Here is a 25,614-nt window from a genome sequence, read left to right as displayed (position 1 = left end):
CTCATCTTGCTTCTGAGGAACAAGGAACTCATTAGAGGTGTTTGAAATTCACTGATAAAATAGAAAGAAGAAAGATTCTGATTTAGTTATATAAGTGATTGAATCCTAGCTATGCTACTAAGTAATTGTGAAACCTTGGACAGGCTAATTAATCTCTGAGTTTCAGTTTCATCACCTATAATGTGAGAATGAAACTACCTTTTTCATCAGATTAAAAGCGTTCATGAATTTCCTTCTGCAGCCTCAATATCCACATAATCTTGTTCCTTCGCTGTTTTAAGCTTGGCAACATAGCAATTCTGAGTCAATCCAGAAATCTATTTTATCTAGAATCCAAGCTATGGAATACAACTAGAGGAATCCTCATGTTTACAATTTATTAAATTCAATGCAGGCAATATGATAATGATATCTAGGAATGTTTCCATGCCCTCTGTAGTGAAAAATTGTAAAAGATGTTGAAAAAGGCTCACCTACCTACTTGCCTGAGTTATCTCTGCTTTTTATTGTCCTTGCCCTTTTTTACAAATCTATGTCGTCGTGTAGATACCTGATAGCAATGCAAGTGATACTTGTCCATAGACATGCACATTTTGTCCAATGTACAGACAATTGATTACCCTGTGGAAAAAGTGTTTTATATATATTTGTATATTTATTTGTGAATACCTGATCTATTAGTCTTTGAATTATCTTTTATACCATTTATAACAGCTTCATCAATTAATTGATTAAATAAAATCTTTGACACATGTTCATTTTATAGTTCTACAAAAGTTACAATTTAAAATTATATACATATGTACATATGTTTTATATATATATATTTTATATTACACACAGCTATTTCCTTCATTTAATAGCTCTTGCAAATCTTCATATTTATTTTTAGGTTTCATTCTATGAGCTTCTTCTTACTGCCAGAAAATGATTTTTATTTTGTGAAGAAAAATATAGAATAGAAAATAAGTATATCCTAAACTACGTCACTGAGTCATAATATAAGCATTTGGATTCCTCAGTGACTCCCTCTCTCTCCATTTTCCTTTTCTGGGAAAAATGTGCCCATTCTCTCTGAGGTTAATCCCTTTGACTGTGCACTCAATTCCATCTGTGTCAATTAAGATACTTATAGTATTACTGCTAATCTTTCTTTCATAAACGTACAGCACATAACAAAGTTCAAGTCGATTTCTTCTTTAAAAATATTGCCCTGTATTTACTTCCATTTGTTTTCCTTCGTTTCATTGCCATATTTTCTTACAGGCATCTACACTGGTTTCCATTTTTTCACTTCAGCCTACCGAGATAGACTTTTGTCCCAACAAAGGGGTGAACCATTTTTGTTCCACATTCCAAATTACATCCTAGCTGTAAAATCCAAAGGTTTTTTTTTTTACATCCTAGCTGTAAAATCCAAAGGTTTTTTAATATGTAATAAACTTTATTTCTCTACTCCAGATGATGGCTTTGACGACTTCTTTTTTCTTACAATCCCCTCCTTTGTTGGCTTCTAGACACCTCTCCTGACTTTACTCCTAATCTCAATATGCCCCTAGCCAGCTTCCTTCACATGCAATGGCATTTTCCTTAAGCTTTGTTCTTGACCTACTTCTTTCCTTACCTTATACACTCTTCCTACATGATTCTATGTATTTTTTTAAGTACCATCTATACAGTGATAACTTTCTTATACCCATTCTGAAACCATCTGTCCAAGCTCAAAATTATCTATCAAACAGCCACATGTATGTTTCAGCATGCCTAAAACAAAATTTAATTAGTATCGATTCCTACAATTAAGCCTATTCTGTGATCCCTAACTTGGTATATGTCTCTGCCACTTACATTGATGGTCCAAATAAGAAACCTCTCTTGCCTAAAAACAAACCAAGAACCACTGATTCAATCTTGGAAATGGAGCAGATACGCAGCACTTCCTCTTTATCATTACTGACATTTCAATATTTAATACCATCCATCTTTTTCCTCAATTGAACCTCTTAATTGTCCTCATTGGCTCAAGTCAATTCCAACTCTACTTTCAAATATGCTACAAAATATGTCCATAAACTTCTGTGAGAGTTACCTGTATAAAGGAGATTTTGTGTTATGTTTCCCTCTTGCTTAAACCCTTAAATGATTCCCTGTCCTCTACAAACTCAACATTTAGATACCTTCAGATCTGGCATATATTTCCATTTTTATCTCACATCCTCCACTTGGAACCTGATCTAACTGCATCACCAAAATCTTACCTTCCCACTCTTTCCTCAGTTTCATCCAGGTTTTTAATAAAACTAAATGTCTCTACTAAAACTTTGTGTACATTTAGAGTTAATGAGCAGAATGTAACTATCCGGGAAGTTACTCCCTGGCACAGAGAATGAAATATAGATACAATAATGATTGTGGATTTCAGATTATTACTGAAAGTTTATTTTCTACCTTTATTCTACTTCCAGCTAAATTAGGTAATTTGGGGTAGATGTGCATATAGGGCATTAACATACTTTCCTCTTGTAATTTTCAAAGTACTTTAACATCTAATTTAGTTCTCTCAGATTTTTAAAACATGTTAGGAATTTATTGCCTCTCAATCATGTTGAAAAGGATCTGATGATTTCAGGCCAATTAACCAGTCCATAGATGCAAAGCACTGCAATCAAAGTGCCAGGACCAGAGATTGGAGATTCCGTATCATTGCGTTAGAGCACTCTCCAATAAACATTACCTTCCCAGAGATGGAAATGTGTCAGATACGGTGGAATTTAGGAAGGAGATTGGAGCAAACACTATTTTCCAAAAACTTAATGTGCTAAATTTGATATAGAGATATTAGTTTAAAACTAACTTAAAATTTCATTTAGAGTATGTGGTAGAATAGGCAGGTCTGCTTCTTTTGACACACTAACAGAGACAGTATGTTGTGGTGATTAAAAGCATGGACCCTGGAGCCAGACTGCCTGGCTTTAAACCCAGCTCTACCACTTAATGTTTTTAGGACTTTGGCAAAATTTTAGTAGCTCTATGGTTTGATTTTCTGATATGTAAGTTGCATATTATAGGAACACTTGTCTTCAGGGTAAAGGTGAGGAGTAAATGAGCTATTACATGTAAAGTATTTTTTTTTTTTTTGAGGAAGATGAGCCCTGAGTTAACTACTGCCAGTCCTCCTCTTTTAGCTGAGGAAGCCTGGCTCTGAGCTAACATCTGTGCCCATCTTCCTCTACTTTATATGTGTGATGCCTACCACAGCATGGCTTATCAAGTGGTGCCATGTCAGCACCTGGGATCCAAACCAGCAAACTCCGGGCCCCTGAGAAGCAGAATGTGCGAACTTAACCGCTGCACCACCTGGCCAGCCCCTCATGTAAAGTATTTTGAAGAGTGTTTTTCACATAGCAAACATTAATAAATATTAGCTATTTATATTCAACCATTGAGGCAAGTTGGAACTTCATTAGATATTAATATTCATTATTTTATTACCAATGAGGATTCCCCTTTTGCTCTAAACAAAGGACAAAGTGGAGAAAAAAAAGCATCATTGAGCTACTAGTCAATTCTTCAGAGTTTCCTTTTCCCGAAATAGGTGTGGTTTTCTCATTAGAAAATGTCAACCTTCATTGAGTGACAGCCCATCTATACCTGTCTGCAAACATGAGAGACAAGTGTGTCAATTGCCCTAGGAGTGAAGCAATAACAGCTGCTGTGAAGGCAAGGGAAAAATAAAGTTATATCCAGTGGATAGTAAGGGAAGGGTGGGTGGAAATGTTTCTTTGTTGTGCCATCGTCTCTTTCGGTAATTATGAAGAATGACTATTAGAAAGTAGGTATCAAAGAAAGAGCCTTATCTTTAGGGACAATGCTTAAATAAGCTTGGGTTATGAGCCATGGGGAATAATCACTTCTTTGCTGAAGTTGTTTTCTATTAAACCCCTTATTTTCAATCACAGAATTAAAAGTAATGAAGAAATCAATTTATATAGAAAATATTTACCTGTAATCATCTTTCAAGGATGTTACATGCTTCAATAATGAAAGAAGCTTGCAGAATTCAAAGATAAAATATAAAAGCTAGATGGAACAATGGAAGGATAAAAGAATACAAGAAACAAAAAATCAAGAGGAGTATAAGGTGAGACAAATCATTTGTACTTCTATGCAATTGATGGGTGAAAATGAAAATGGAGATTTCTGAAAGAGTTCAGCAAACATTATTCCTGCAGTAAGTTCCCTATATTGAGCCCTGGTTAGGCCTTTTGTAAACTTGTTTTCTATTCCCTTAAATCCCAACCCCCAGCCTCACTCCAGACATTTTACGCTCATATTGACAACTGTTGATTCTAATGCGTTAGTATAGGTGAGAATAAATAACATAATATACAGATTGAGTCAGATTTAATTTATATCTAAGCCTACTCAGCTTTTAAAAAGAAATAATAGATAATGAGAATTGTGTTTATATTTATATTCTGAATCAGAGTCCAGTAATGCTGAGGATTGTCTTAAGAATATCATGTGTCAATTGTGTTTTTGTTGTTATTTCTGTTGTTTTTGTTGGAAATACCTTGAGAACTTAAAAAGTGTTATTCTAGGCATATTTATTCTCAAAACACCAATTTCCTAGGTGTAAAATTAGCGACTATAAGATGAGCACTTAAAATCCCATCCGGCTCTAATATCCTCAGATTATATTAAGAACGCTTCCCAGATCACTATCTTTCTTTCACTCACTTTCTTACTACACTGTTGTTAGCATCATTTCATATTCATTGGAAAAATCAATTTTGGCAGTTAAAGATTAAAAAAACACTGACCCATTGCAATATTTTCCATAATCCATTTAGGCAGGCTTTCTGTCTTCATAGAAGAAATTTGTGCCTCCCTTAGGAAGGCTGTGGTTCCTAAGGATAATGCGAGATGTTTTATATTTTGCTTTGAGGTTTTTGAGATTAGTTTTTGATCTCACATTAGATCCCAGAACACACACACCCTGACATCCAAATCCCAGTGGGAAAAGACACTTGAGCAATTAAGCAGCTCCACTGAATTTTAAAAAAGGAAATGATGTAATGTGTTTTTCTAGATTCCAAGAATGTCTCAAAGAAAAATATATTTGGCTTTCAAAATGGTAGATTATTATATATAAAACTGGATAATGATATTTGCTATTTAATTTGATTTAGCTAGATCAAAGCAATTTATCAAACAACTATCAAATTGTTCTACAGGATAAGATCATGGAATAAATTGGAAAAGGCAAAAATGTATCTATCTAGCTATTGAGAATTAGAAGATCTTGAAAATCGACATGTAGATTGAATGCCAATTATGAATGAAGTTAATGACTCTGATAAGTGCTATATGTGCATTTATTTTCAAATGAAATTCTGGCCATTCAAGGCCAGAATAGATCAGAGAGTTTTCATGCGGTAAATACATTTGCTCTGTAAATATGTTGTGCCAGGTAGTGTTCTAGGTAAAAAACAGGGAAAAGTGGGATAACTTAGACTCGACTCTAAGAATTTTGTCAAGTATAGAATAATGAATGAGAGATGGTAGAGGAAACAGCATGAGCAATTACATGGAGCTTGGAAAGTTCATGGCATGATTGGAGACCTGGGAATGAGATTTATAGAGAATATGTTGCCTAATGAAGAAAGATAATACTTGAAATACATATACGTGTCTATGTTTGTGTGTGTATATATATATATATATCACCCTGGCAAAGGGTGATATGAGAAGTTATGAGCTTCTATCTGTGCAGAGGATTAATCTCAGCAGAAAGAAACACTTCTTTTTCAATAATTCCAGCAAAATCTCATAGTTAAGTCATTGGCTTTCTAGTGTCCACCCAGAAACCAATCACTGGGTCTCTTGATGATTAGCCATGAACACTTCCCCAGTTCCCATTAGGTGCAAAGACAGAGACCGAGAACAATAGGAAAAGCTGGGTCCCCACCAGAAAGTTGAGATGCTACTAGTTAGAGAAGGAGAAAAACATATTGACCCCCATCTTGATTTTGGCCCATTGATATAGATTTCAAACCTCTGACCTCAAGAACTTTAAGAGAATAAAAGTCTATTGTTTTAAGCCACTAAACTTTTAGTAATTTTTTTTTCAGGAACCATGGGAAACTAAAGCTATTGGTTTAAAATATAAGAGGTTTAGAAAATATAGTGAATGCTTACAATAGTATTAGATAGAGCAAAAAAAATTAACAAGAGCATGGAAACGTAAAAAGGTATGGCATCAAATAGATGATCTACTTATTTAATCAAGACTTAAGGTAAAATAGAGGACAAAGGATAAAAGTAAAAACAACAACAGCAATAACAGCAGAAAATTTATTAACCAGCTATAATATACCATATATAGTGCTAAGAACTTAAGATGTTCATTTAATTTTCACAAGAGTTGTATTATAAAATTAGAATACTATTATAACTATTTTGCATAAGAGAAGATTTTAAAAGTTCTAAAATTATTACTTTGCAATTGGAAAAGTAATAAAAGAGAAATTAACCAAAAAACTAAAAAATAATACTCGGAAATATGCATAAACATATATGAAATTAACTTCAAATTTTCAAGAAAAATCAGAGAATATGAGACAAATGTATACTCATTCCATGTAGAAAAAATGATGTCAATTTAATAAGAATGGTTGCATGCATTAAGGATAAGGAAAAGATATATCTCTTTATGTGCACTTTGTGAGAAATATATTGATGTTATCTCACACCAAGAAATGGAGTCTAGCAATATCACGCCAAAAACCCATTCAAGGCAGTTAGAGATTGGAGAAGAGCGGTAAAGGTAGCAGATGCATTTGAACTCTTCAATAAATGGGATAAGATTTCTCTTAATAAGATAGGCAACTGAAAACAAAAAAGCATGCATTGTCCCCTAGCTCAAAAAATACTTCCTTATTTTACTTTTTGTTCACATCCACCCAAAACAAGTCCCTCATTAATACTTTTTGTTCACATCCACCCAAAACAAGTCCCTCATTAAAGATCTCTAATAAAACCCCGAGTCTAGCTAACAAAATAGCTTTTCAAGAGGCAATTTGGATCTCAACACTTTCTTGAGATCTTCTTTCACATCCTTCTTCCTCAGTTAGATCAGGGCTTTCAGCATGAGAGTCACTACAGTATAGAACACTGTGACTGCTTTCGCAGTATCCATACTGTTGCCAAAACTGGGCTGGCATTTAATGAAAAAGATTGTTCCCTGCAAGACAGTAAGGGCTGTGAGGTGGGAGGCACAGGTGAAACGGATTTACACCTTCCCTCTGCAGAGCTTATCCTCAGGATGGTCATGAGAATAAAAAGTAGGAGGTGAGGATGATCATGATGGTGACAATCTCATTGAAAGTGAGCACAGTGAACACCGTGAGTTCATTAATAGAGATCTCATAGCAAGTAAGAGTAAAGAGAGGGGGTAAATCACAAAAGAAGCAGTTAACTACCTTCAGCATATAGGATGGGATTTCAAGAGCCAAACACAAGTGAACCAGAGAACACACAGTTCCACCGAGGCAGCAGCCAGAAAGAAGCACCATATAAAGTTTCCGGGACATGCAGACCATGTACAGCAGTGGGCTACAGATGGCCAAGAAGTGGTCATAAACCATCACAGCCAGCAGGAAGATCTCAATGACTACACATGTGCAAAACAAGTAGAATTGCACCATGCATCCCAGGAGGGAAATGGCTTTTTTCTTGTTTAAGGTATTGGACAGCATCTTTGGCATGATGATCATGGAATAGCAAAAATCCAAAGGACAAGTGGCTGAAGAAAATTACATGGGAGTGTGAAGTCGAGAGATGATTTGGCTCAGTGCAATCATGCCCAGCTTGATCCACAATATTGTAAAATAAGCATGAAGATAGGAACTGAAAGATAAAGTAAAAAAGGAGGTGTAAGTCAGAAATGCTGCTACTCATACCACTGGTTATTAACTGATTGCAAATATATATAAATATACTATATGTAATAAAACATATTATATGAGAGAGACAGTGATGCAGAGAGAGACGCAGACAGAGATGCAGAGACAGAGAACTAATTATACTCAAGGATTATTCTAAGCCCTTTGTGCACAACGTGTAATTTAATTTTTCCAAGATTTCTGCGAAATAATTATTACCAATGTCTCCATTTTTCAGATGATACTATCTGAAGTTCCAAAAACACTGGGCATAGCTATAACAAAAAAAAATCATAAAGAAAGCAAGAAATAAATAACAAATAGGATATGTATACATATGGGAATCTCATTCTGTGTATAGAATGAGAATGGTGTGTTCTTCATTGTAAAATAACAAGAATTCAATTTGGAACTGAATCATATTTTCCATAACGGAAGCTGAAATAAAATGTGACGTGATTTCTTCATTAAACTTATGAACGTTTTACAGTAAACTAAATGTGTGTTTTAACAGTCCATTAACCGTAATCATGTACTCATTTAAATCGTTTTAGAGTAAATAAAAGCAAGGAAGTAGGCTGCAAACTTTAATATGCTAAATCCTACCCTTGTACATGGAAGAGGCAGAAAGAGAATTGAATCAAAAAACTCACCCACAACTGCCTACCTCTTGACTGTTATTTCCACTTAAACACTGAAGCCCATCAATGTACCCTTTCACCAGCCTCCATTCTGAGACTCTGAGTTCTGTTAAGAAAATGTTCTCTAGGAAAATATTTTGGCACCCATCACTTTTCTGAGAGCTTCTTGCACATCCTTGTTTTTCGAGCTATACATCAGAGGATTCAGCATGAGAATCACTACGGTGTGGAATACCATGTCTACTTTGTCAGTATCCACACTGTTGCCAGAACTGGACCAGCAATAAGCAAAAATGATTGTTCCATGGAAGACAGCAACGGCTGGGAGGCACAGGTGAAAAAGGCTTTGCATCTTCCCTCTGTAGAGCGTGTCTTCAGGATGGTGATGAGAATAAACAAGTAGGAGGTGAGGATGATCATGATGGCGATGATTCCATTGAAAGTGGCCACAATGTATAGCAGCAGTTCACTCATAGTGACATGAGAACAAGCAAGAAATAAGAGAGGGAGTAGATCGCAAAAGAAGTGGTTAATCACATTTGACCTATAAGACAGGGTCTCAAGAGCCAAACACAAGTGAATCAGAGAAAATACAGTCCCTCAGAGATAGCAGCAAGACATCAGCTCCACATAGAGATTCCGGGACATGGTGATCATGTACAGCAGTAGGCTACAGATGGCCACAAAATGGTCATAGACCATCACAGCCAGCAGGATGACCTCAGTTACCACACATGTACAAAACAAGTAGAATTGTACAGGATATCCCAGGAAGGAAATGGCTTTGTCTTCATTTAAGACATTAGCTAGCATCTTTAGCACAATGATTGTGGGGTAACAGAAATCCACAAAGGACAAGTGCCTGAGGATAAAGTACATGGGAGTGTGAAGTCGAGAGTTGACCTGAATCAGTGCAATCATGTCCAGGTTACACAAAACTGTGACATCATCTCTGAGAAGAAACACCAGGAAGAGGAAGACCCCCAATTCAGGGACATCTACTAATCCAAGGAGAATGAACTCTGCCACAGCAGTGCAATTCTCCTTGCCCATGTCCCCACTTTATTGGGATTGGAGAAAAATATTAGTAGTTATCCTCCATTATATGATCCCAAATTCAGTTTTGACTGTCTCTTAAAAAAGACATGACAATAAGTAGGATAGTTAACTTTTTGCAGCAAAGAAATAGGATATTACTTTTGTGAAGTTTAGGAAAAGTTCAGACATTGTCGCATACAAATGTATAGAGCTCACAGTAATTCACAGACCACACAAAAGCATTCACATCCTTAAGAGCCTGTATTATTCCTTAAACTAGTCCTATACAACTGAGAGCTTGAAACTGAATCATTAGAAAGACAGAACATATTGTTTAATTAGCTATATTATTTTATGAAGTTCAAGTCTCTTTTTCCCTTTAATCAGTACTAGAAACATTGGGATTCCAGGAAATAATTTTTTTTTATAATACATAGTACCCTTTCCTGTTTTCCACTGAAATGATAAAAAATATGCTTATTTAAGTGTTAACCAAGTGTTAATTTTTTTCAATATGTTTTAGATGGAGAAAGCAGCTTTTGTACTCTGTATTAGCATTTTTCTATAAAATTAGCATGGTGATTTTACTAATTATGAAATTCAATGTCAACCATTGTTCATGGAATTGATACTGGGATTCAAACCTCTGTAACTATGACCCTGAAGGCTTACAAGGACCTATTTGACAAATGAATCCACTGCTTTAAATCTATTTGTAGAAGTAATCAAAGATGTGAATATGAAATTATTAATACAAATGCTTGCTGCTGCATTGCAGCATTATTTATGATAGTGAAACTTAGAAATAAAGTGTCAAATAGGAAAAAGGTTAAAGTTATGGTTCATATATATTATGGAAAATCATGCAGCTAAAGTGATATTTTTGAAGAACTTTTAATGACCTACAAAATGACTATGATAAAATGGCAAGTTAAGAAATAGTAAGCCAGATTGCACAGACATAATATTATACATGTTTACGCAAGTTGAATTGTATATATAATCCTCACAACGTCCATGACACATAGATATCTTACTCCAATCATTTTTTTAAAGCAATGTAGAAACTTGCCTGAATTCTCACAAAACATAAGGTTTATGGAATAGAGTGGGGAAGGAGGGTGTGATTTTTTTTAATAAGGGAAGGATTCATTCAAGACCTTTGACATACAGAAAATGCCCACAAAGGGGGAAAACATTCTCATTTATCCTGTCCATCTTGACTCTGAGTAGATATGTATGAGACTCTAGAGGTACTGGTTGGTTACTCCTGGAAGATAGAGAATCTGGACTAAAACCCAATGCAGTCAGGCATTTTCCTAATTCTTCAAATGATTTCAAAGAGGTGAAAGATATGTGCATTAAGAAATCCCAGTTTGAAACCAAATAATTATTCTGATGATATGTTTTTTTCTCTCTTCAACAGCCAGTAAAAGTGAGTTATTTGTCTTTTTCTGAGTTCAGTAGGACGTAATTTTAAAAACCTTTTCCTGTTTTCAAGTCTAAAGATGAAAAATCAAGCTATTGATTACTTGTAGAGCAGTGGTTCTTAACCAGGAGTTGTTTTGATGCCAATGGGACATTTGGCAAAGTCTGGGGACATTTTTAGTTGTCACAATAGGGAGGGCTGCTACTGATATGTAGTGGGTAGAGACTAGGGATGCTACTAAACACTCTACGATGCACGTGACAGTCCCCCCACACATACACACATATCAACAGCACAATGCAAACACCAAAATATGATCTGGCCCAAATTGTCAATAGTAGCAAGGTCAAGAAACTTTTCAAGGTGTTTTGCACAAGGCCAAAATAATTCCTCTCGTTTCTGCTCCAGAGGTGGTTTCCATGTCTGTTTCCCCACATGAGCAATCCTGAGGACCCCTTACTGCCACTCTCAGCATCAGAGTGACTGTCAGGAGAATTTCCATGCGGTCTTTATAAGATTCCATAGATTGAGTTAGTGTGAGAAAGGAGGAAGAGAGAAGAGAGAAATCAAGCATTCTTCCCAGTTCGCTTACACTCTTTTCCCTTTCACACTATTAGCTGTTACAAGATACCTGATTCTGCAGATTAAATTCTTCCCATTTCACATTGAGCTTGTTTTTGAATTAAAAAAAGGGAAAATATTTTCATAAAGGAGTGCTTAGAACATGGCACTTCTTAAAACACTCTCTAATTAAGAGAAGGCTAAACACAGGTATTTAAAAATATTTCTAATACCACTGCCCTCATTTACAATTTCTCCTTCTCTTACACATGGTTATAACAAATACTCACATGAGGAAAACAACAACAACAACAAAAAGCAAGCATCAGATCCCAGGAAATACCATTCATATCCATTCCCAAAAACCAGAGTGTAGTCCAATAAGCCAATCTGGGGGAGAGACATTGTTTCCCCTGTTTCTGAAGATGCCAAGATGGAAAACGTTTCAGGTTTTATGATTTTGTGATCTCTGTGAGACATCAACAAGATATCAACAAAACAGCACTACCTTGAGACTCAAACAGTTAATGACTTCTATGAGATATAACCAGGAGGAAATATTATCACAACATGGTACATTTTATTATAATTCAGCATTATTCCTTCCAGAGTTGATGATGAATATTAGAGCATTGTATGCTGCATCTAATCATTGCTCTGTTAGCGAAGGATCACATTACCATTGTGAAATATATGAATATTCTTATAAACTTTACTTGTTTTATAGTCAAAAGCTCCTTCCTGGAGGGCATAAAGTCTGAAGTCACAACAGAGTTCTTCCTAATACCAGAAAGAGGTGAGGATAATGAACTTCTTTTACTGAGAATAATAATAATTGCTCACATTTATTGATCAAATCCTGTATGCTAGGTACTATTCTGAATACAACTAATAAGATATTTCATCTTTATAAAAATAAATGAGATCGGTACAGTTATGTAACCTTATGAATGAGGTGACTGAGGCACAGTTAGGTCCAACTTGTCCAAAGTCACACACAGAATCACTGATAGAATGAGACCATATGCTGCTCTTCGGGTTGGGCCACACATATGACCCTATGAGGAGAACAGAGCTACTGAACAGGGCTGGGATGGCATACTTACTCAATGCCAGAGACCATTAAACAGCATCACCTCAGGGAACTCTCCCAAATCTGCTCATTTTCTCACCATATAATGCTTCCATGAATAACAGTGTTCAAACCACTATCTGTGGTTTGTGCCATCTGTGGTTTGTGCCCTTGGATAGACCAAACATTTCAAGAATTCCACAGATATGATTAGTTATAGGTAAAAAGTTTCCAAATTCTCAACAACCTATATAAATTTTATTAAAATCGATCCATCTGATAATTTTCTGAGTTTGAAGAGTGTTTCTGGGTCTCCTTTCCACTTAGCACTCTCATGACACCATTCTGTCATTTTTTGAAAGTGAGGATTCCTCTTATCCATTCACATATTTGCTGTGTGAATTACCCCAATTAGAAAAATAAAAGCAACCTTCCAAAACCTAAAATATAAGAACACTTTGAAATATTGTTTTCATGAAACGTGAAGCTTTTCTTTTAATCAAGACACTTCAAACTCATGGTATACCTTTTTGTCATGACTCTGGCATATAGTACACATTTCTTTTAATGGAAAATGATGGCATTAGACATGTATTTTAGCCAACACAGTGATGTTTTGAAATCAGATATATAGTAAATTGATGACAATATTTTTTTAACATCTATTCTTTCTGTTATTAATGCACCCTGAAACTATTGTCACAAATTGAATCCTCCTGAAGGAGACAGTCCCATGACTGAAAAACTAAAAGACTATCTATAAAGAGTATCATTGACAGTCATGTTTTATATCATCTGGGCAACTCACTCAAAGGAAAGCTACATTGCTTATCTATTCGTCTTAGACTTAAAGACATGCAGGTGTTTTTAAAAATTAATTTAAAGGGCCTAGCATGGTGGTACAGTGGTTGAATTTGCACATTGTGTTTCACTGGCCTGGGCTTCACAGGTTCAGATTCCAGGCACAAACCAATCTCTGGCCACATCCCACATAATATACAGAAAGATTGGTACAGATTTTAGCTCAGCGACAATCTTCTTCAAGCAAAAAGAGGAGGGTTGGCAACTGATGTTAGCTCAGGGCCAATCTTCCTCCCAAACACACAAAATTTAAGTGTAAAAATTGTATTGAAATTGATTTCATGGTCATCATCCATAAATTTAATAACATTAATATGAAGTTCTTTTTTTTTTTTTGAGGAATATTAGCCCTGAGCTAATATTCATGCCCATCTTCCTCTACTTTATATATGGGACACCTGCCACGGTATGGCTTAACAACTGATGCATAGGTCCCTACCCAGGATCCTAATCGGTGGACCACAAACCACTGAAGAGGAATGTTGGAAATTAACTGCTGCACCACCGTGCCGGCCCCTGAAGCTCTAAGTTTTTGATTAAATGTCTTTAAAACACATACGAAAATACCATTCTAGTAAAATGTTGTATTGGCAAGGTTCAATGAAATCAACGGTATGTTAAATTTTGTAACTTTTTAATTCAATTTTGTAATCAAATGCTTCTAGGTGGAAGAATAACAGATATGCTTAATTATTATATGATAAGGCTTGGAAGGTCTTTGTGGTAACATTTTCAGAAATTAAGAAAGTGAGTGGTTCTAACGATTGCATAACAAACCATTCCAAAATATATTAGTTAAAAACAACAACTACTTATTTTACTGGTCACTATTGCAAGAGTCAGTAACTTAGTACTGCTGATCTAATCCTGACATGGATGATCTTGTTTTGGTTTGCTATGCATACGATCTTAGCTTCGCAGGTTAGATTCAAGTCTGACGGTTTGGCTAAATGCCAGCACTTGTGATGGGGGTGTGGGCTCTGTTTCTTATTATCCAATATTCCAGTCTGTGGTTGTTCACGTAACAGTTTTTCTGAGACTGTGAAAATTCCAAAAGATTGTGAAAAAGTCACAAGGACTCTCAAGAGGCTTGAAACTGACACAATGTCGCTTCAGCTACTTTCTGTTAGCCAAAGCTAGTCATGAGAGCAGCCTACATTCCAGGAGTGAAGAAGCTGCTTCTACCATTTGATCAGAAAAGTTGCAAACAGTCAAGGATATGGGGAGGACTGGAGAATCTGAACTACATTTGCCATCTACCACACTGGGTAATAAATTCTTTTGAAAGATATGATTTCCAAAATTTTGGACTTCAACAAAATTGGAAGGCAATCTAATTTTATTTAATGCATTATTATCTAAAAAATAAAATTTGATGAAAAATCATTGTAAGAAATTAGCACATAACCTGGTTGGATTTGAAAGAGTTGATTGACATTACTATTACAGCACAATTTCTGACAAAGTTTCTGCTCCCGTTTACCTTTAATATGACCAAATAGTGTCAGGTGAAAATAGATTGTCATCTATTAAAAAGCAGAAATAGAAATGATTCTCAACCCTCTTGCTTTCTAACATTAAGTGATGTCTTTAGATGGATACAGTAATTAATTGAAACAAAAAATCCAAACACCTACTCATAATATTTCTCATAAAAAGAAATATTTCCAAAAACAATTTTTTAAATTTTGATTAATTATGTTTTATCCAAATTTACAATGCAATTATATTTTTAATTAGTGGTTTAATTATTATTACATCATTACAAGGTTAACTTGATCCAGAAAGAAAAACTTTTGATTTTACCAAAAGCATTATGATCATAAGAAATAAAAAGTACATATGTGAATAATAAAGTTATAATGTTCAACGGAGGGAGTAGAATGGAATATAAGTTAAGGCAAAGGAAAGGCACAAATCTGACTATTACAGATGTTCTTATTTACGTACTTTAAATGAACTATGCTATGCAAAGGAAATTACATTTTTTGCTGCTATTTAAAACAATGATGAAATATTTTATATGTAAAATTAAATTCTTGAGTTATATACCTCTTCAAAATTAAGAAGCATATGACCAAAAATGTGAAAACTACTAATACGAGTCAAATTTGTCAACAATGACTTTTAAAGCATTGGCCAGTTCACTTAAATGTTATGAACCTTGGTTTCCTCAAAGGAAAAGCTAAATGGGTTGTGTTAGTTCTACCACAAAACATGATCATCCTTGGTCCAAGCTGGGCAGAAGTAAAACAAAATCTCTATAAGGAGGCATTACCTCTAATTGATTCAATTTAACATTAATATAAATAATTTCCTAATTTCAAAGAAAATTAGAAATTGTATAATTGCCAGTTGTGTAGTGAAAGGTAAATTTGTGAACACCCAGAGAAAAGTAAGTCAATAGAAGAAATATCAATCCCTCGTGGGAGATCCAATATCTAAGACACTTTTTTCTTACATATTTTAATCCTTATACATACAATGCTTGTTTAATTGATCCTTATCAAGTAATATATATATATATAAATGAAACACTTTAATAATGACAGTAAATTCAAAATAATATGAACAATCCAGATAACTTTACTGAGCCCAAATAAAATTTTTTCCCCAGGTTGGTTTTTTCTCCCATACCAAAACACTTGGAAATTTATTTCTTCTATTATGTTAATGATTTGTTTGGAATGTTATATAGAAATACAAAGTAAAGTGAAGGAAAAGGGTATACAAATTTTTCAAGCAAAAGTGAGTTATTAATGTTGGAGAGATCTGTTATTTTAAATTTGCCAGATTAGATATGTCTTGATGTTAATAACTGACTGGTTTTAATTTTATTTTGATTAAGGTTATATAGGCAATTAGTTTTCAACACTTACAGCAACTTCAAAAACTTTTTTAAAGGAGTTCAGTTGAAAAGGATTCATAAATTATATTTATTTTCAGAAAAAACACAAAGAATTGGTCAAGTTTTGACATCTTTATAGGCGGAATGATAGCATGAAATACTGGTTGAGTAGACACATGCTTACTTTTGGCATATAAGACAGGCTGAGATCTGATCTAGCATTTCTAAGCCTTTGGTGGAGGCTGTATAGTTTATACTGCCACACTGGAGTTCCTTTGAAAATACACTCAGGATATAGACTGTCTTATCCACCTTTCATTCATGCCACCTAACGTGTATACACAACAAAACACACCTACCCACACACATATGCAAACGCCCACACATACATGTAATATAGTATTTGCTCAACAAAAATTTTGTTGGCTCATTGACTCAATATTACATTCTGACCTCCTTGATTTTGCCATGCTTTTGTCTCTGGAATAAAACTCCTTGTTGATATGAATCTCCTAAAATTCTGTCAATTCTCTTATCTAAGGAAACGCTCAAACAACACTTATATTATGAAGGCATCTCTCTGAAGTCTCTACATGGATTTGAACTTTTTTTCCTCTCAAATCCTCTATGATATTTATTATTTTCTACCTTATACAATGGGCACCTTTTTACTGCCGTGCTGTCAACACTGGATTTTTCATTCCTTGAAGGATGAAGACCAGTTAATTTAACTGCTCTTAGCGCTTTTATAAGAGAAATTTTTGTGTTGATTGAAAGTCTAGTCTACACCAGGTGTGTTATAAGAAACGAGATGAAATTGTTTATTGAGTTTATACAAGGTTTTACACATGACATCTATATAGTCTCTTAATGTTCACAATCAGATTAGGAGCTAGTTTATGTTATCTCAATTTTGTACATGAAAAATTAAAGATGAGAGAGATTGCTGTTTCATTTCCCAGTAAGACACAGCACCAAGTTTAGTCTCTTTGAACCAAAGTCCATGACTTTCCATTGTACAACATTAACTCTTCATAACTTTCAAAGTATCTTTAAAGTCAAAATTTATGGACATAATTTATTGACATTTCTGGGACAAACTCTACTAAAACAATATGCTCAATAAGAAAAGACTTTAGTGTCCATTATTTTACTAACTGTATCCTTGACATCTTTATTTCTCAGACTGTATATCAGAGGATTCAACATGGGGATCACCACAGTGTAAAACACAGAGGCCACTTTAACTGTATGCCTAGAGTTTTTGGAGTTGGGCACACAATAGAGGAAGAGGATGGTGCCATGGAAGATGGCGATGGTGGTCAGGTGGGAGGCACAGGTGGAGAAGGCTTTGCGACATCCACTGGCTGAACACATCTTGAGAATGGTAACAATGATAAATAGGTAAGACATGAGAATGGTGAGTAGTGTGCTGACCACATTAAAGGTGGCAAAAATGAAAAGCAGCAACTGGTTGACATAAGTATCAGAGCAAGAGAGGGACAGTAATGAGGAGAATTCACAGAAGAAATGATTAATTGTATTGAAACCCCGAAATGATAATTTGATAGCAGAACATGTGAGTATCAAGGCACAAGCTACTCCCCATGCATATGATCCAACCACGAGCACAGCACAGAGTTTCTGGGACATGCCAACTGTGTACAGCAGAGGGTTACGAATGGCCACAAAGTGGTCATAGGCCATCCCACCTAATAAACAAGATTCAGTTACTGCAAACGTAGAAAAGAAAAAGAATTGTACTACACATCCTGTAAATGAAATGATTCTGTCTTCTATAAGTAGGTTCATCAAGGTCTTGGGAACAATGATGGGGAAATAGCAGAAATCCACAAGTGAGAGGTGGCTGAGGAAAAAGTACATAGGGGTGTGCAGTTTGGGGTTAATTTTGATTATTATAATCATCCCAGTATTCCCTACAACAGTGACACTGTAGATGGCCAGAAAAGTCAAGAAGAAGGGTATTTACAGTTCTGGGAAATCTGAGAAGCCCAAGAGAGTGAAGGTAGCCCCACTTTTGTTTCTCTCTGACATGGTTCTGTTTGCCAATCTGAATCAGTCCTGAAAACAAAAATATTAAGGAGAGTGAGAATATAAAGAAGCTTGGTTAGCTATCCCTTCCCAAGACTGGAAGACAAGAAAAATATCTCTTTCAGAATTTCCCTCTGTAACTTTTAGGCAAGATATGCTAAATGTCTAAAATTTTAAAACATGATAACTATTTAAAAATTTTTGCTAAGTAAAACCAATACAATTATTGAATTATTTTTTAGTTCTCTTTTAATATTTACAAATAAAAATATGAAATCAAGGGATTCATGGTTATTTTAAATCTAATCCTCCCATAACGCTTTCAGCTCTCCTTGGATATTATAAGTTTATAAAAGAGAAACCTAGAACAATATGGTTACTGATTATGTCAGCCCTATAATCAGTAACAAAAATGACAAATTTCTGAACAAATTGATTTTTGCATCATATATTCATACTGTGACATTAAGAATGAACACCCCTAACACTTTACTTTTGTGTCTTTATTGGCAATTCCATGCAGCACTTTAATCTTTGTTTTCCACTCTGACCCAGTAAATCTATTATCAAAATTAATCTTAATTTTTTTCAGAGAGTATGCTCCTCAGCTCAGGGAGTCCTAAATGTCAATCCTTCCTCACTGCTTGAGGCATAATAAAATTGCAACAGATGATAAAGATAATCCAGTCTACTTCTAGAGGTGACAAAGCAGAAGCTGGAGAACTTTGGTTTTCCTAATGACATTCAAATAAGAACTAATCTACACTTCTGTGACTGGATCCCAGATCCCCAGACTCCTAGCCCTGGACTCATTTTATTACACCAGACTCTGACCCATTTTCTAGCCTAGTTACTAACATATTTCCGTTATTAAATCATCACACTTTTAATTGACAAACTAGAGACACTAGAACTATGGGAAAAAGTCCAATGACAGTGTATGTGCCACAGAATTATACTAGAAAGCAGCATCAAGATAAAATGAGAATGGAATTTAGGGACACTTTCTCTCCCCTGAATAACTAACTATAGTAAAGACTCTGACTTAAAAACTTCCTGTTCCTAGGTCTCTCTCTCTCTCTTTCTCTCTTTATACTCCTTCTTTAAGACATATAAGGCACATATTCATTCTATCATTTATTACCTGTGAGGGAGAGGGATTGTAAATTTGAGGTACTTCTGCACTATACATACATTTCATAAGAAAACAGTAATACAAAAGAATTATATTTCTCTAAATGGTTGCCAACACTTCTAACATCCTACCATTCCAGAAAACTCTTTATCATTTCTGGTAAGATTATCTCTGGTCCCACAGAAATGGACTTTAGACGGCTCATCAATAAATACGTCAGATCATATGCAGAACTGAGACACACAAGGTCCCTATCTGTTCCTGTACTCATAAATCTGGGTATTAAAGACACCCTCAAAAGACAATCCATCACAAAGTCAGATATTTGAATTATCAGACTTTTTTCTTAATACAACATTTAATTGAGCTAAGGCATTTAAAAATTTTTAAAGCAGCGTTATATTTAATATAATGACTCTTGTGTCCCAAATGCCTTATAGAAAATATAACAGCTGAAATCTTCTTTCCTATAATTCTTTTCCCGATTTTGTTGTAATTTTTGCACTCAGGGGACACATGTTTCCTGCCTTATAATCTTAATTAAATCTCACCCCTTTTAAGTTTTTTCAATAGAGGGTCCATTTAATTTCTGATTGTTTCATTTTATTTAAATATTTGTCTATTCTGCCTCGACTTTCCTTCCAAAAATGTATAGAAGCAAGACAAGGCACGTTCCCTCAAATTCTCAGAGCTCTTCTCTCTCAACCACCACAGTACCTGTTGTTCGTGGCTGTTAATGAGCAGCTCAGCTGAGTCAGGCTCTCTGATAGAAAGCTCTGTAGAATAAGGGCTTATCCTCTTCCTTGCATGTTCAGATATGTAACTTTTGCAGTGACTAAATATTTCTCGAGAACTATCTGGATCCAAAGAGTAAATTCCCCTCCTCATATTATTTTCTACACACCCCTCATTGAGATTAATTTCAATCTGTCTTTAGAATCCTAAACCTGCTGATGTCAAAGGGAGGACATATCTGGCTTGGGAGTGATGCATGTGTTCTTACAGCTGTAGTCACTACCTTTGAGACACGAACCCTAGAGGCCACCTATGGCCCCATTCTCTTGAGGTCATTAATTAAACAACTAACATTAATCATCTGTCTCTCGTGTAATTCTTGTGTACTAGAAAACCTGGGGCAGCATGAGGGGCATTTCATATGAAAAGTTATAAAGTCACTTCCCCCAGCCCCCTGATCACTCCAATATCTTCCTACAATTATCAAAATTATGTAATTATAAAAGTCATTATCAAGTATTAATTGAGTGACTACTGTATTCAGGGCATAACCCTCTTCCTCCATACCATCCACTCTCACCATATTGGAGAAGTGTGAAGATCCACTGAGAATTAAAGCAGAAATATTTACAATGTTAAATATTAAGTTGTGAAAATTATCTAGGCCCTGTAAATCTCTGTCCTATTCTATTATTCTTTCTTCCCTCTGCTTTCTCCTGCTACTCTGACCTCCTTGCTTTTCCTTCTTGCTTTTTGTTTCTCAAAAAATATTGCACACTCCTTCCTTAAGGTCTTATCTACCACTTTTTTCTCTACTCTGGAATGCTTTCCCTTAAAGTTTTTGCTCAAATGTACTTTTCCAGTGAAAGCGTCCATGAACATGCTATTGTGGGGACCTGAAATTGGCCACCCCAAGATATGTCTCTTTGGCGTCAGGATGATTTGAGGCTGATTGCTTTTTGATAAAGTGAGACAGGGAAGGAGGCTCTGAGTAATGGAACTTGCCCTTTGTTAGGACACGTTTACATTTGTAAGGTAAATCTCTATCTGTAAAAGGTGCCTCCCTCTCTGTACCAGGAAGAAGAAAGGAGATGACCTTCTCTCTAGAAACTCTTAATCCATACCAAATGCAAGGACTTAAATCTGCATTTTATTGTGCTTGTCTGGTAACCTCCTGTAAGTGACTTCCCTCCCCCTCCCAACGTTGGCATTTCTTTAAGGATTAAGCATCTTTCCTTAGGGAAGGAACTGATTGCTGTGCTCACCTGTGACCGCCCAGCTCGAGACAATAGACTTGCCTCCTGTGACACCCACCGAGATAACAGACCATTACCTGCTGTGTCCATCAAGCAATGTGCTGACAGGGCAATCTTGTGACTATTGTGGGAGGGACTTTTCAGTCACATGTGAAACACCCTGTTTGGGGGTATATAACCACCATGTGCACCCCACTTCTTCAGTGCCCTTTCTTCCTTCGGGAAGAAAGGCCCCAGGCCGTGGTTCCTCATAAAGCTTTGTTTAATTTTCTCTTGCTATTCTGTCTCATGTGAATTTAATTCATTCTCCGGCCAGATGAACCCACATTTGGGAAGAGGAAATGTCTTCCTCCCCTACACTATTATACTGCAGGGACTACTCCATTACCCAGCTTAGTGTTTCAAGTACTTAACATGGTTCAAATATATTTTTAATCTTTATTGCATTCCTTCATACTGCTTGTTCCCCTCTGCTAGAATAAAAGTTTCAGGAAAGCAAAGAATATATTCACTGATACATTCTAAGCTACTAGATCAGTGATGAGCATAAAGCAAGTGTACCATGAATTTTTATTGAATGATCCATATGACCTTCCAAGGAACTGGCAGTAGAGCCAAACCTGCTGGAACTATGAGGAATTTGAGTGTAGAGAGGAGACAGCTCACAAAGAACAATAAGCATGTATTAGAAGTGATTATTGAAACTGTGCAGTCAAAATGAAACAAAAGAAAAACAAACCAAAGCAAATGTCCACTCTGCTGAATTTTCTCTCTCTAGTCAGAAACCAGGGAAAGAAGGTTGAGTACATAATGAAGACATATAATCACTCATTTTTTCATTCATTCATTCATTCATTAAATATTTATTACGGATTTACTCTGCGCTAGGCACTATCCTAAGTATTGGGGAAAAAGAAAAAGAATGTTCCTTTGTCAATAAATTCATATTTAATAGAGGATACAGAAAAACAAATAAATACATAATAATTTTACAGTAATTATAAATGACAAAACATAAAATTGAACTGTCATTTTAAATAGGGAGATCAGAGAAGACCATAGTGACAAATAGAAATGGCAAGCAATAGGATATATTAGAGTATATGAGGAAGCCATTTGGTGTAAACCTAATTCGGCCTGACTTTGTTTTTTCCAAAAGGACCTGACCATGGCAGCTGAGCATGCATTGTATCTCTGCTTTAAACATTTACTATGGTAAGAACAAATGGCTTTAAGATAAAGGTGCAACTTCCCCCCACATTAGCATTTCCTTAGGGATAAGCATCTTTCCTTAGGCTAGGAACTGATTGCTGCACTCACCTTTGACCACCCAGCTCACCTGTGATCACCCAGCTCTAGACAACAGACCTGCCACCCTGCTGTGTTCACCTAGACAGCAGACCTACCTGCTGTTTCCATCAATCGCTGTGCCGACAAAGCAGTCTTGTGACTATTGTGGGAGGGACATTTCAGTCATATGTGAAACATCCTGTTTGGGGGTATATAACCACTCTGTGTACCTCACTTTTTTGGTTCCCTCTTCCTTCAGGAAGAAAGGTCCCAGGCCATGGTCCTCACATTTTAGTTCAGAATAAACTGTCCCAAATTTTCATTTATAGATTGGTTATGGATTATTTTCGTTGACAATAGTAAGGTGCTATTTGAGCATGGACCATTATAAAGTGAGAAAGCAAAGTATGCAAATAAATGGGGGGAGGGTGCTGATTTGGGGCAAAGGGAACAGCAAATACAATTGAGTTTCAAACAGACAGGTTTTTTTTTATGCTTCTCAATAATTCTGCAGTTTGTGATGTTTCATGCTTTTTAAATCTGTTTTGTAAAAATCTAACTTGAATATTTCAGGATGACACTATGGCAGAATGAAAAAGAGGGGAGCCTATCTGGGTATATTGATTGGTGTTCTTTAAAGCTGTATTTATGCCACTATGTTGATATTTCTTAGAATAATGACAAAATATGGAATGACATTAGTGGAGTACTTTTGCAGTACATTTTCATTAATAATTTACTGTTAAATAATTTCAGGTCTGCAAAATAATCAGTCATGATAAAACTGAAAAAGGTTTACCAATGTAACTTTTAAACCAAGAGTTTTGAAGATACTGAGGAAAACAAAAAGTAGTTCAGCCAATGCTACAGGCCTCAAAACAAAGAACTACAGTAACTGCTTGCTACACTGAATTCTTTCTATCCCACATATATTTTTGGCCAAAAGTGCTGTGTGCAGCCTGGAAAACAAGACTATGTGTGGTGCTCTTCATCCTGAATGGTCAACACATTGTAGGGACAGTGAATCCCTGACTTCCAATCTCATAAAATTGAGCTATTTAAAATGTAATTATATTTGTAGGATATTATATTTCTCTATAAATCCACTTGTTAAATAAGTCCTTAATAGGAGTTTATAAAAAATGTAACCATCAGTAAAAGAAACATGGTTAAATACTCATGCCAAAATTGCACTTACCAAAAATAAGATATTCTTACATAATTTAATACCAAGTCCAAATTTAAATTTCCCCAATTGCCTGGAAGACATATTTTTACAGTTAGTTTGAGTCAAGAATCAAACAAGTTTGGTTGGTATAACTGTTTTCTTTAAAATGTAACAGTTCCATGTATTATGTAACATTACATTCTGTGTACTGTATAACAATACCTTGTGTGTTTGTGAGAGTGTGTATACACACATGTATGTTCAGGTAATTTTTTGGAAAATTCGACCATTTGTAGAATGCCATATGTTCGGTATTTGGCATATTGCTTTATTTGGTGTAATTTGACTTGTTCCTGCACCAGTTCCTTTAAAGTCAGACTCACATTAATAAACTTTATTAATTCAAATTCTCTCTTTTAGTTTCTTGTGGGAAAGAATATGTCATAGGTGTTTTGACTACTGCCAGTCACATCAAATTATGAGGTACATGTTAACTAGTAGTCTGACTTTCAATGCTGCTTAGTCTGATCTATGGATTCAGACAGTGTCATCTTGATGACACACTTTTAGCATTCCCCATCAACTTTTCACTTAGTAACTTTAATAGCTATTGAAATCATCACCTTGATCCATTTTTTTATTAGGAGTTCTAAAATTGTGATTTTCTAATTTCATCATTTTTTTCTGTTCTTATTTCTTCTGAATTTCCTATCATAAACTGATAACCCTGATATGCAATTCATAAAGGAAAGACAGAATATTTATCTCCTTATTTACCATTTTTCAGAGTAATAGCTTGATACCTCCAGTAACCTTTAATCATAACCAATGACGTTATTTCCTATTATCTATATTTAAATTTTGACATTTAAACATATATGATGCTTTTAAATTAATTGCAAGCAGTATTCGTTTTTTTAAAATAATTTTATCGGGATTATAATAGTTTATAATATTGTGTAATTTAGGGTGTACGTTATTGTTTATTAATTCCTGAATGCACTTCATCATGCTCACCACCAGTAATCTAATTTTTATCCACCACCATACATATGTGCCTCTTTGTCCTTTTAGCCCACCCTTCCCACCCTCTTTCCCTCTAGTAACCACTAATCTGTTCTATTTATCCATGTATTTCTTATCTTCCACATATGAGTGAAATCATGCAGTATTTATCTTTCTCTGTCTGGCTTATTTTGCTTATTATCACACTCTCCAGGTCCACCCATGTTGTTGCAAATGGGGCAATTTTGTCTTTTTTATGGCTGAGTAGTATTCCATTGTGTATATATACCACATCTTCTTTATCCATTCATCTGTAGAAGGGCACTTGGGTTGTTTCCACATCCCAGCTAATGTGAATTGTGCTGCAATGAACATCGGGGTGCATAAATCTCTTTGGATCATTGATTTCACATTCTTTGGATAAATATCCAGTAGTGGGATAGCTGGATCATGTGGTATTTCTATTTTTAATTTTTTGAGAAATCTCCATACTCTTCTCCATTTGCATTCCCATCAGCAGTGTATGAGTGTTCCCTTTTCTCCACATCCTCTCCAACATTTGTTGTTTTTTTTCTTG

The 25,614-nt window shown here is 35.3% G+C and overlaps 4 pseudogenes; all 4 read right to left on the bottom strand.

The window, feature by feature from the left end:
- Nucleotides 1–7,132: 7,132 nt before the first annotated feature.
- On the bottom strand, nucleotides 7,133–8,677 carry LOC106835406 (olfactory receptor 5L1-like; annotated as a pseudogene).
- Nucleotides 8,678–8,711: 34 nt separating this feature from the next.
- Nucleotides 8,712–9,640, bottom strand: LOC106835416 (olfactory receptor 5L2-like; annotated as a pseudogene).
- A 7,875-nt stretch (nucleotides 9,641–17,515) lies between these two features.
- On the bottom strand, nucleotides 17,516–18,451 carry LOC106835417 (olfactory receptor 5D18-like; annotated as a pseudogene).
- A 21-nt stretch (nucleotides 18,452–18,472) lies between these two features.
- Nucleotides 18,473–25,614, bottom strand: part of LOC106835408 (olfactory receptor 5D13-like) — a 59,690-nt pseudogene continuing 52,548 nt past the window's right edge.

Source organism: Equus asinus, chromosome 17 (assembly GCF_041296235.1).
Source record: "Equus asinus isolate D_3611 breed Donkey chromosome 17, EquAss-T2T_v2, whole genome shotgun sequence".
NCBI lineage: Eukaryota > Metazoa > Chordata > Mammalia > Perissodactyla > Equidae > Equus > Equus asinus.
Note: the sequence above shows the minus strand (reverse complement) of the source record. Positions and strands in the feature narration are given on the sequence as shown.